This window comes from Apteryx mantelli, chromosome 5, assembly GCF_036417845.1.
Source record: "Apteryx mantelli isolate bAptMan1 chromosome 5, bAptMan1.hap1, whole genome shotgun sequence".
NCBI lineage: Eukaryota > Metazoa > Chordata > Aves > Apterygiformes > Apterygidae > Apteryx > Apteryx mantelli.
The window spans coordinates 11,315,858-11,325,246 of record NC_089982.1 but is presented as its reverse complement, the minus strand read 5'-3'; positions in this window follow the sequence as shown (position 1 = coordinate 11,325,246).

Sequence of the window (9,389 nt, the reverse complement as noted above, 5' to 3'; positions counted from 1 at the left end):
CTGATGGAAGAAAAAAGAGGGGATCTGAGCTCTTCTTTGGAACAGTCCAGCTACTTATACATGACAAAGAACCCATTGTTTTATCCCTTCTTGTCTTTGTTTCCCTTCTTGCCCTTTCTATGTTGAGGCTTAATTTGTCTGTAAGCTCCTCAAGGCAGGGATTCTTCCACTGAAGGCACAACAGTACTATGAGTTCAACTAGGGCAGTCCTATAATAGCACTGACAAATGACAATAATACATTTACTGCCTCCTTGACAGCCAGAGACCTGTGTCTGCAAAGCTGATTTCTTTGAACTAGTACCTTCCTCTTCCTCCTTAAAAAAAAACTATCTCAAAGATTTTCAAAACCTGAGTTTTGATATTTTTAACTTGATGTATTAGGTTTGTCAAGTTGTTTATCTGCTGTTAACTGTAGCTTGTTCAAAATCTGTGGACAATAATATGCTGACATATAAAGCTTTTTGCTTTTAGATTTTCGAAGTAACTTAAAAAAAACCTGATTTTTTAATTTTGTTTACTAAGTGCCTCAGACTCTTCAAGCATTCTAATAACAAAGCAAGGAGGGAAAAGTGTTAACAGAAGAAATCCTTAAAGGGTTCATTTTAGAAGCCTTGAGTTTGTAAATTGGTAAATAACTTTCAGCTTTCCCGGAAATAAACCTGCATTTTTAAGGATATGCACAACTTTCCTGCAAGAAAGGCTGATATGTACAGCTGAGGATACTATCTCTCACTCCAGGGTCTCTGCATCCTTCGTGTAGGTTAAGTCGCAGACTCTCCTAGAAGGCAGTTTTCCTTGCTTCATGTATGTGGAATTTGAGGCATAGAAAAGTTAAACTATACAAGGACTTCTGGGCAAGTCAATAGTATTTTCTGAAGTTCAAGCAGGACCTCTGAGTGAAATCCTGGTCCCACTGGTAAAACAGTGGAGAGGGGCAAGTTACTGCACTTCCCTTCTATTAATAATCCACATAAATGAATTCCTTTTCTCTGTGGTTCTCAAAGTACTTTATAAAAGGAGTTTAGGATCTTTATCCCTGTTTTACAGAGAAGGAAACTCGGGCCACAGGCAGCAAAATGACATTTCTGAGGTCATTTGGGAAGATAGTGCCATTGTCAGGAATAAAATCCACATGCCTCGTGTTCCAGGTCAGTGCCCTAGCCAGGCGGCCCTCCTGCCTTCCCCTGCTACACAACACTTCTGTAAGCAGCTTGTCATCTCTAGACAGGATTTGAGAGGAATAAATGGCAGCGAGCGGGTAGCATGCTATCTGGGGAGAGTGTCGTTTTCCTCGGTGCATCACGTTGCACTGCCTGCATGTAATCTGAGGTAATGGAAGCAGAGGGGAGCAATGCGTGCAATATAATACAGGAGCCAGTGAGGTGAGGACAGCACCCTTCTATAAATACAAGTTGCAGATGTCTGACCCTAATGGCAACTAGAGCAGTCCCTATAGGCAACGGAGGTTTTGCTGTTTCTGAAGGGCTGGGGCAGGTACACTGTTCCTCTTCTGTCCATTTTCTTGAATGCTGTTTTCCCCTCCTTTCCTCACCAGTATTAATTCGGGTGTGTTAGGGGAGTCGTATCCCTGCTTTCTCTCCTTCCCGTGGCTAACCTTGCGTTGTCTTTGCTGTGGTGATGGACGCAGTGGAGGTATTCGAGTACTGCGTGTGGGCCTAACTCTGCACCCTCTGAAGTCATTTTAGGTTGAACTGTTTCTGACCCAGCAGGAGCAGTGTCAGGCCCTCATGAGAGCTCTTGAAAATCCTTTCCCTTAATACCAGCTGAAAGTCAGATGAATAAAGTATGTTCAGAAACTGCACGGTACAAATCTTCATTTTAGACAGCGTATATATAAATTAATGATTGTAAAACATATAGATTTAATGATGCATTTAAAGTGATTCTCAGTGCTACATCAATAATCACAACAGGTAAGGTAGACAGGAGGTTTGGGGGGGGGGGGTTGTGTGTTTTGTGTTTTGTTTTGTTTTACTTTTTTTGGAAATGCCTGAAAACAAATGTATTTGGGACTGAACTGGGATTTTTCCAGGGGAATGTGATATTGCCTCATGTTCTAGGTAGGGATTTAGCATGCAGTACTGACATGCAGCAAAAGCTAGTAAGCTGGGCTGGAGAGGCTTGAGCAGTGGTCCGGCTCTGCCCTGTCATCTCTGTAAGAGAGGTCAGATGTCCTCTGATAGGGTCCGCAGAGGTTTGGCAAGAAGGAGCAGTGCAAAGAGCTTCCTGCCCCCTTTTCCCAAAGAGGGCATGGGAGAAAAGAGCCCGGAGGTGGGCACAGCACAGGGACTAGAGGCTAGCCCTGCCTGGGCCCTCCGGGCAGGAGTGACCAGCCACTGTCTCTAGTAGTTCTTGTGGTGCAAGGGAGACATTTCGTCAGGGTGGGAGCGAGGGACCCTGACCCTGAATGGAGTGGAAAGAAGCAATTTGCAAAGGGAGTAATCAAGAGAGAGGCTGAGGACTCTATTTCCTTGGGTCTGCTGTGGCTGATAGTGGCTGCATGCTGGCAGCTGAAACGGGGGGAACCACCTGTGTGTCTTGGAAAAAGAGTGCCTGGGACCTCTTCTCTTCCTGGCACTTGTAGGTACAGCAGAGAAACTGGTAGCAATGTCTAGAATTTATGTAAGAGACAGGAGGAGAACTGCTGCGGCTTTCAAACGCACCTTTTCATGATCGACTGCCTCCTCCAGAGTGTGTGTTCCTGCCTCAGCCTTACACCTGTCTCGGTGGCTTCCCAGCCTCAGCAGTGGCAGGTTATGTATGTCCTGCGCTACAAAGCAGGCTTGCGGGAGAAGGAATTGGCTTTCGCTTAACCTTTGTATCTCCTTCTGTGATTTATCTTTAAAGACACGTCCTCAGTGTTCAATGCCACGTTGTGCTCCAATATGCCCTGTAACTTGCTTCTGTTCCAGTGGTAGCAGGCAGAAATGTACATTTTAATATGCAGTTAAGAATAGCTTGGTTTGTTTTAAAGCACCCTCCCCTACCTGGTATTAATTTCCATGGAGTCAAAGCATTACAAATTCTCTTGGTTTCTGTGATGGCTGCAGACTGAATTTGGAATATTACCTCTTCCAAGCAGAGTTTTAATGATATCAACAAGTAAGTTTTTTCAAACCTACCTAAATCATTACAATCTGTTATGTCTTAAGAGAGAGATAACTAGTGAATTTTGCCCTGTATTCTTCTATTATGCTTTTTCACTCTTTTTTTTTTTTTTTCCCCTTTTACATTTAAATTGGACAGTTCTTTATTAGGTGTTCTTGGACTGGTAACAGTATTGCTTTGGCTTTCTTCCTAAGTAAAAGTTAATGTAAGGGTGCCATTCCAGCTTTCCAAATAATATTAGTAATTAAAAAAAAAAAAAGGCTAGGAATCTGGCTGTGGTTAACACGTTCAGGTGTATCAGATTTGTATGTTAACAGATAATTTGGCAGTACCAACTTCATTTGGAGCAAGTATGAAAACACGGACATGTTTCTGTTTCATAAACCAGAATACATTAGAGCACATGGTATCTGAGCTGGCTGTGGGAGAACAGATGATATCTATTCAGTCATAAACATTGTTCCATGAAACGCTGAAAATGTTGCATCAGTGGAGTGAGCTTGTGCAGTCTGCTGCTTTGTCCCATATGGCTGTGGAGTTATTGCTCTGCTATAATGCTCCCTAAAGCCAGGCTTGCCGGTTTTTGGCACCACAACTTCTATTCCTCGTTTATTCTTACGTTGATAGGTTTGGCAGGTTACTCAGAAAGCTTCAAGCTGGAAGATGTACTAATGGGGCTGGGAGAAACCTTGTTGAAGGCGATGCATGTTAAGAGCTGCCTTACATTTGAGGTAACTGTAAAGTGCCTGTTAAGCTCAACTGTGTAATTAGGCTTTGGGACATAAGAAATGCTACTGGGAGTCTCCTGTTTTGCATCCAGGCTTGAAGGGGAGCTGGAACAGCTCAGAGGATATACATGGCAGCTGGTCTAACAAACCACAGAAATGGGGTAATGGGAGGATTGAGACTGTCATCTACACATGAGAGAGATGGCAAAAGTACCAGAGCAACTCGGAGAGAAAGCAGTCAGAAAAAGGCAGGCTTGGAGATAGCTAGGGTGGCCCCGTGAGGATGAGAAGGATCGCTTTTCCCTGTCAGCTGCTGGCTGAAAGCACTTGAAGCTGCAAGCACAAAAGCTTTCTCCTTTTGTTGGATTCTGCCACTGTTGAGGGAAACGATGCATTGTGTGGCTCTGTAAATGAAAGGTCTTGTATCACGGTGTTCAAATCAGTTACATTTTTCTCTTCCTGTAGAAACTACTCACGGGACCCCAACCACTGGTTAACTTCAGGGGTCAAAAAACAGGAAATGTTTTCTGCATTACACAGCTAATGTGCTGCTGCTGTGAATGTTATTTCTATTACTTTTTCTTGCAACTTTTTTCTGGGCGTTTTGGGAAGTAGGGAGACCAAGTTCTAAAACCAAAGAGCTTTGATTTAAAGAATGGGAAAAAGTAAGTGTTGTGAAAAGCTAATTATGGAAGGAAAATCTCTTCTGACACCTAATTGGAGGTTAATAATGAGCTTTCATTGCTGGAACCTAAGTTTTATGTATTGGAGAGGGAACTGGGTACAGCACTGAAGTGGAGCTAAAGCCGCAATATCATTCCATCCTTACCACAGATGACAAGTGAGTAAGCTAATTATTCTTTCCACTTTCATCTGTAAAGCGCCTTTTTGGTGCTCCTGGTCAACTTAGATACTAAACATTATGGAGTGGACACTGTCTCTAACTCCACCTTAGTACAGCACAGCAGGGTTTCAGTCAGAGCAATGTGCTGGCAAGGTCCATGCAATAATATCCAAATGCTATAGTTGTTACCCCAGCTCTGCTTGCTTACAGCAACTTTAAAGAAATGCTGCAGTCATACATTGTCTGAGCTGATTCATGCTGGAGATGAATAATTTCCAGAAGACTTGCTGTAAGAAATGGAGGGGGAACAGCTTTCCTTGTTTTGTATTTTATCTCATATGCTCACATTGCAAAGGAAAGCCGACATGTTTTATTCGCTTGTCTACCCAGAGAAGTCTTTGCCAAGTAAGGCAGGTGATGGATTTAGGTAGAACTGGAAGTGAGGTGCACCTCCCATTCTGTGAGAGCTGACTGTGGGGGGCTTGTATACTTAGAATGTCCTGTCGGAGTGTCTGTGATATAACTTTTGTGTGGGGCATGCCTCAGAAAGATGTTTTGAGAGAATAGTTAAGTCTTGGCTTTTGAGACCAGTTCCTGATGAAGGCAAGTATGAGTGTCATTAATAGTAGGGAAAATAGTGTCATCTTCTTTACCAAGTAGGGAAGAGCATGGTGTAGTTCATCAATGAACCCAGAGAGGGCAGAGCGCCTCAGTGCTTGCGTAAATCATGAAATTAGACCCTGTGCTCTTGCTTGCCCCTTGGATGCGAAGACTCTTTCTGCCTTTCTCCTAGCACGCAAACATGCATGCAAAGGGCTGGCTTTAGACAGAAGAAGTTACCTGATGCAGCAGACAGCTGGAGGGGGCAAAGCAGCCCTGACCCTGCTGTTCAACTGGCCTGTGTGAAGGCCCTGAGGACATAGTATGGCTGCTGTACGCTACCGGGGAAGAGCAGGTTGGGACTGTGGGATGGTGGTTACTCACAGGCAGAATGGCCCCTGAGCTGCTGCTTCCTTCCCCAGCAAGAGGAGTAGCAAGCTTAATCCTCCTGGCTCTCCGTCCCAGTTCTACTGCTTCCCTTTTCTCTCCCTTTTTCAGTGGCAGGTGTGAGCTGGTATTTGTTTGGAGCTGGTCTCAGCTCTGCCTTCTCAGCGTGGCAAAACCCATGCCTGCTTATGCTTTTCGGCAGCATGAGGCTGACTGCGGTTGTGTTCCATGTCCGCACGTGTACACATGCGTGCAGCTGTGCAGGCAGGAGTTTGAAAGGGCTTGGGTGGAAATAAGTTTAGCTGACTTGTGGAGGGAAGGTGTTTTGAGGAGCACTACACGGGCAACGGGATTAAATGAGGTGAGTGGGGTGAAAGTTCCCGTGCTTGGAGAAAGCCTCCCAGGGGCAGGAAAGAAGGCCAAACTCGCTCCACTCAGCCCCAAGATGGGAAGTTTGGACCACGGACAGATAGCTGACTCGTATTAGTTTCAATGTCACTAAGTGAAGGGCTCGGCTTACGCATGAGGGATACGCTAGGCAAATTGAAGCGGTGGGATATTCCTGTTTGTTCTGGACCCCATGGCCTCTTTGCTGGCAGCAGAAGGGTTCAGTGTTCAGGATGTTGCCCCTACCTTTCCCTCACCCCGATGCTGGCTGGCATTGCTGCTCTCGCCTACTTTTTTAATGGCTTTAAAGGAGACGCTCCCACAGTTGATTGGTCAAATGAAGCAAAATGTCACAGAGGGAGACTATTTTGATCCCTTTTGCTTGGGGGGGGGGGAGCGGGTGGCAAGGGGAGGGGAGAAGGGGGCCAAAATAAATGTCATAACAGACCTGAAGTTAAAAAGTGTTCCTCCAAGCTTGGGCTGTGCTTGCTGGGCTCTGACGCTTTGAGCTGGAGCGAATGTGGAAGGTGAGCTGTTGCGAACCACTGCTTCCCCTCCTGCTAGAAGAAGTGGATGGAGCAGCTGGCGCTGTGGCTGGACTGGAGGTAGGTCTGTTCAGCGTTGCCGAGATTCAGGATCCCTGGGCAGGGATGCAGTGACTTCAAGTCAGAACTGTTAACTCTCCCTCTTCCCTCTGTGGCAGATTTTGTATTCCACAGAGTTTTCCCTGTTGATACAGGACATGACCAATACAAGAGTATTTCAGGTGTGAGCTCTTTTGCACCAAGTTCTGTTATTTTAACGCGGGAGAGCTTTCTAGGCAGTCTAAGGAGCTGGAGAATCCTCTGAGAGCGAGCATTTGGGTCTTCTCAAGTGGCTGTGATATCCTGTGCCTTACAACGCATTTGAAAGCGTACAAGCATCCAGTGGAAACCTGTCCATCTTGTCTTGTGTTATTGCTTGCTTAATAGGTGCTATGTGGATGATTACAGAGTGATTTCATGAAAATTCATTTTTATCCTGTGTATGATCTGTCTAGCCTGTGCTAGCATATTACAGTTACTCCTTGGATAACATCAGTGTTGTGGTTTGTTGTCAGTGGCAAAGGGTCTTGCTGAGCCAACTTTTTGATCTGTTTAAATCATTAAGATTAGTGGCATCACATCTCTCCGGAACGTTGCAATAGCAAGATAAACTGTGTGCTCAGTGTTAGGAAAAGAAGGCTTGTACGTCTGTCTGTACTTCTCAGAAATTGTTTAATTTTTTTTTTAGGCCTTAATCTGCAGCCATAACTACATGATTGTAACCTGTAATTATTAATTGGGAGCAGAGCCAACAAACGCTGCAGAGTTGGAACTGATATTCCAAGAATTATGCAAAACAAAGCTGGGGAGCGGAACAGCAAGGGGAATTGGTCTGTGATAAATGCATATACAAGGAACAATGAGAGACAGAGGAAGACAGGGAAAGCGTATAATGGGCTCTACGTTTGTCAGAGACCTAGTCAGAAAAATGTGGAATAAATATATCTTTGAGTCATTTGCTTTTCCATATTTGAAAGCCTCCTAAACATGTCATCACAATACATCTGCATGCTGAAGATGAGCAGTTTGATAAAGTATGATTGATTGTGTGAAGTGTGACAATAATAAAGAGCATGTCTAAACATACAGCAAATATTTTCCTTCTCCTGTGGAAAATGTTTACACGTGAAAACAGAGTTTAGGTTTTGTCAGCCAAAGAAATAGCTGATGACACCAGGAGTAGATCCCTCTAGCAAGGCTGACTTCATGAAATAAATAAATAGCTGATTAGCGCAAACTTATGGTTGAGAGGAAAAATGCAGAGAGTCCATTTAATTGTATCTCTGCAAAAGAAATGTAATATGCTAGTATAAGAAGGTGAAAGTGGCTTTCCAAAATGCAAGGCAGTGAGGAACGGGGCTCATGTATCAAGAAGTCAATGGGTTAGTTGTCACTGTTTGGGACCAGTGAATGCTTCTCACCAGAGTGAGGAAACGTGAATGCTGGGGTATTTTACTCCTGCTGCGGGAAAGGGAAGGGTGGGCACAGAGAGCTGGGGGAGAGCTCTGGAGATCTGAGCTGGTGGCTCCTGCTGCCCCCAGGGAAAGGAGAGACACAGGGCAGTGAGTGCTGCTTGCTGAGGCAACCTAGCTCATCCTTTGCAGGCGCTGCTGCCCCCCTCTCTGGGTTTTTCCCTTAGTTCCAGCTGCAGGTTGTGCCTGCTCCTGTCCTGCTGCATAGGTGTGAGGGCAGGGGGTGGCTGGGGTCTGGCCAGAAGACATCACATGAGGGCAAAGTTTTTTCTGCCACCCTTGGAAACAGCTTGTTGGGAGAGGGCTCAAGGCTGCTCTAAGCTGCAAGCAGAGGTAAGAATGCAAGAAACATAAAGCTGGCTTTTAGCCAGCAGTATTTCTCCTGACTCCCTTCCCATCCTTCCTCCTTTTATTTTCTCTCCACCCCCAAAGCATGGGAATGCAGTAATGGCATTTTGACCCAGTTTCCAAATTCACTGTACCTTAGTCATTGGAAAAAAAGGAGGAGGGGGGGAGAAGAATTAAGAATGAAAAATAGCCATTAGCTAGTGCCGGTGGGGCAGGAATGTCAGAACGCCGCTGGAAGTATGTACTAACAGATTTGTAGAACAGTTGTTACTATGCAGCTTTTCATGAAAAAAAGTACTTAAATTTTTGATATTGGATCTGTGATATGCAAACCTTGTAAGACTCTGAGTTCATGTTGACTTGAGATACAGTACTCAAAGCATAGATGCCTGTGTAAAGTGCCTGGATTTTCAAAACTTGGCTGGGGATTTCATGGCAGCCTTTCTTGTGGTTATTCCTGGCACCTTTGGCTGCCAGTTAGAACGTGGGGCTATAGATATGTGTGGAAGTGGAAAGGAATGGGTGTGAGTACTTGTGTGGAGTAGGAGCCTTTTAATAGAAACAGGCTTGATTTAAGAACTGTTTCTGAAATGAGCAAAGATTTGGGGAGCAGATGTAAGTACGAAATCCAAACCAGTTTCCTCCTTCCGGCTGTTAATACAAGAGGGTAAAAAGATCCTTTGAAGTGATTTCAAACAACAATTAATATTCCTTGGAATCTCCCCATCAACCCTGTAAGAAGGCTCGATGTGATGAGGAAGTCAGAATTCAACCTCAGGAAATAAGATAGGGAGAGAGAGGGAGAGGGAATGAGAGGGAGAGGAATGAGAATAGTCTGAGGGATGAGAATAGTCTTCTGCTCACTTCTGCTGCGTGTGTCCTTGTTGCCTCTGATTCTGTCCTGGATC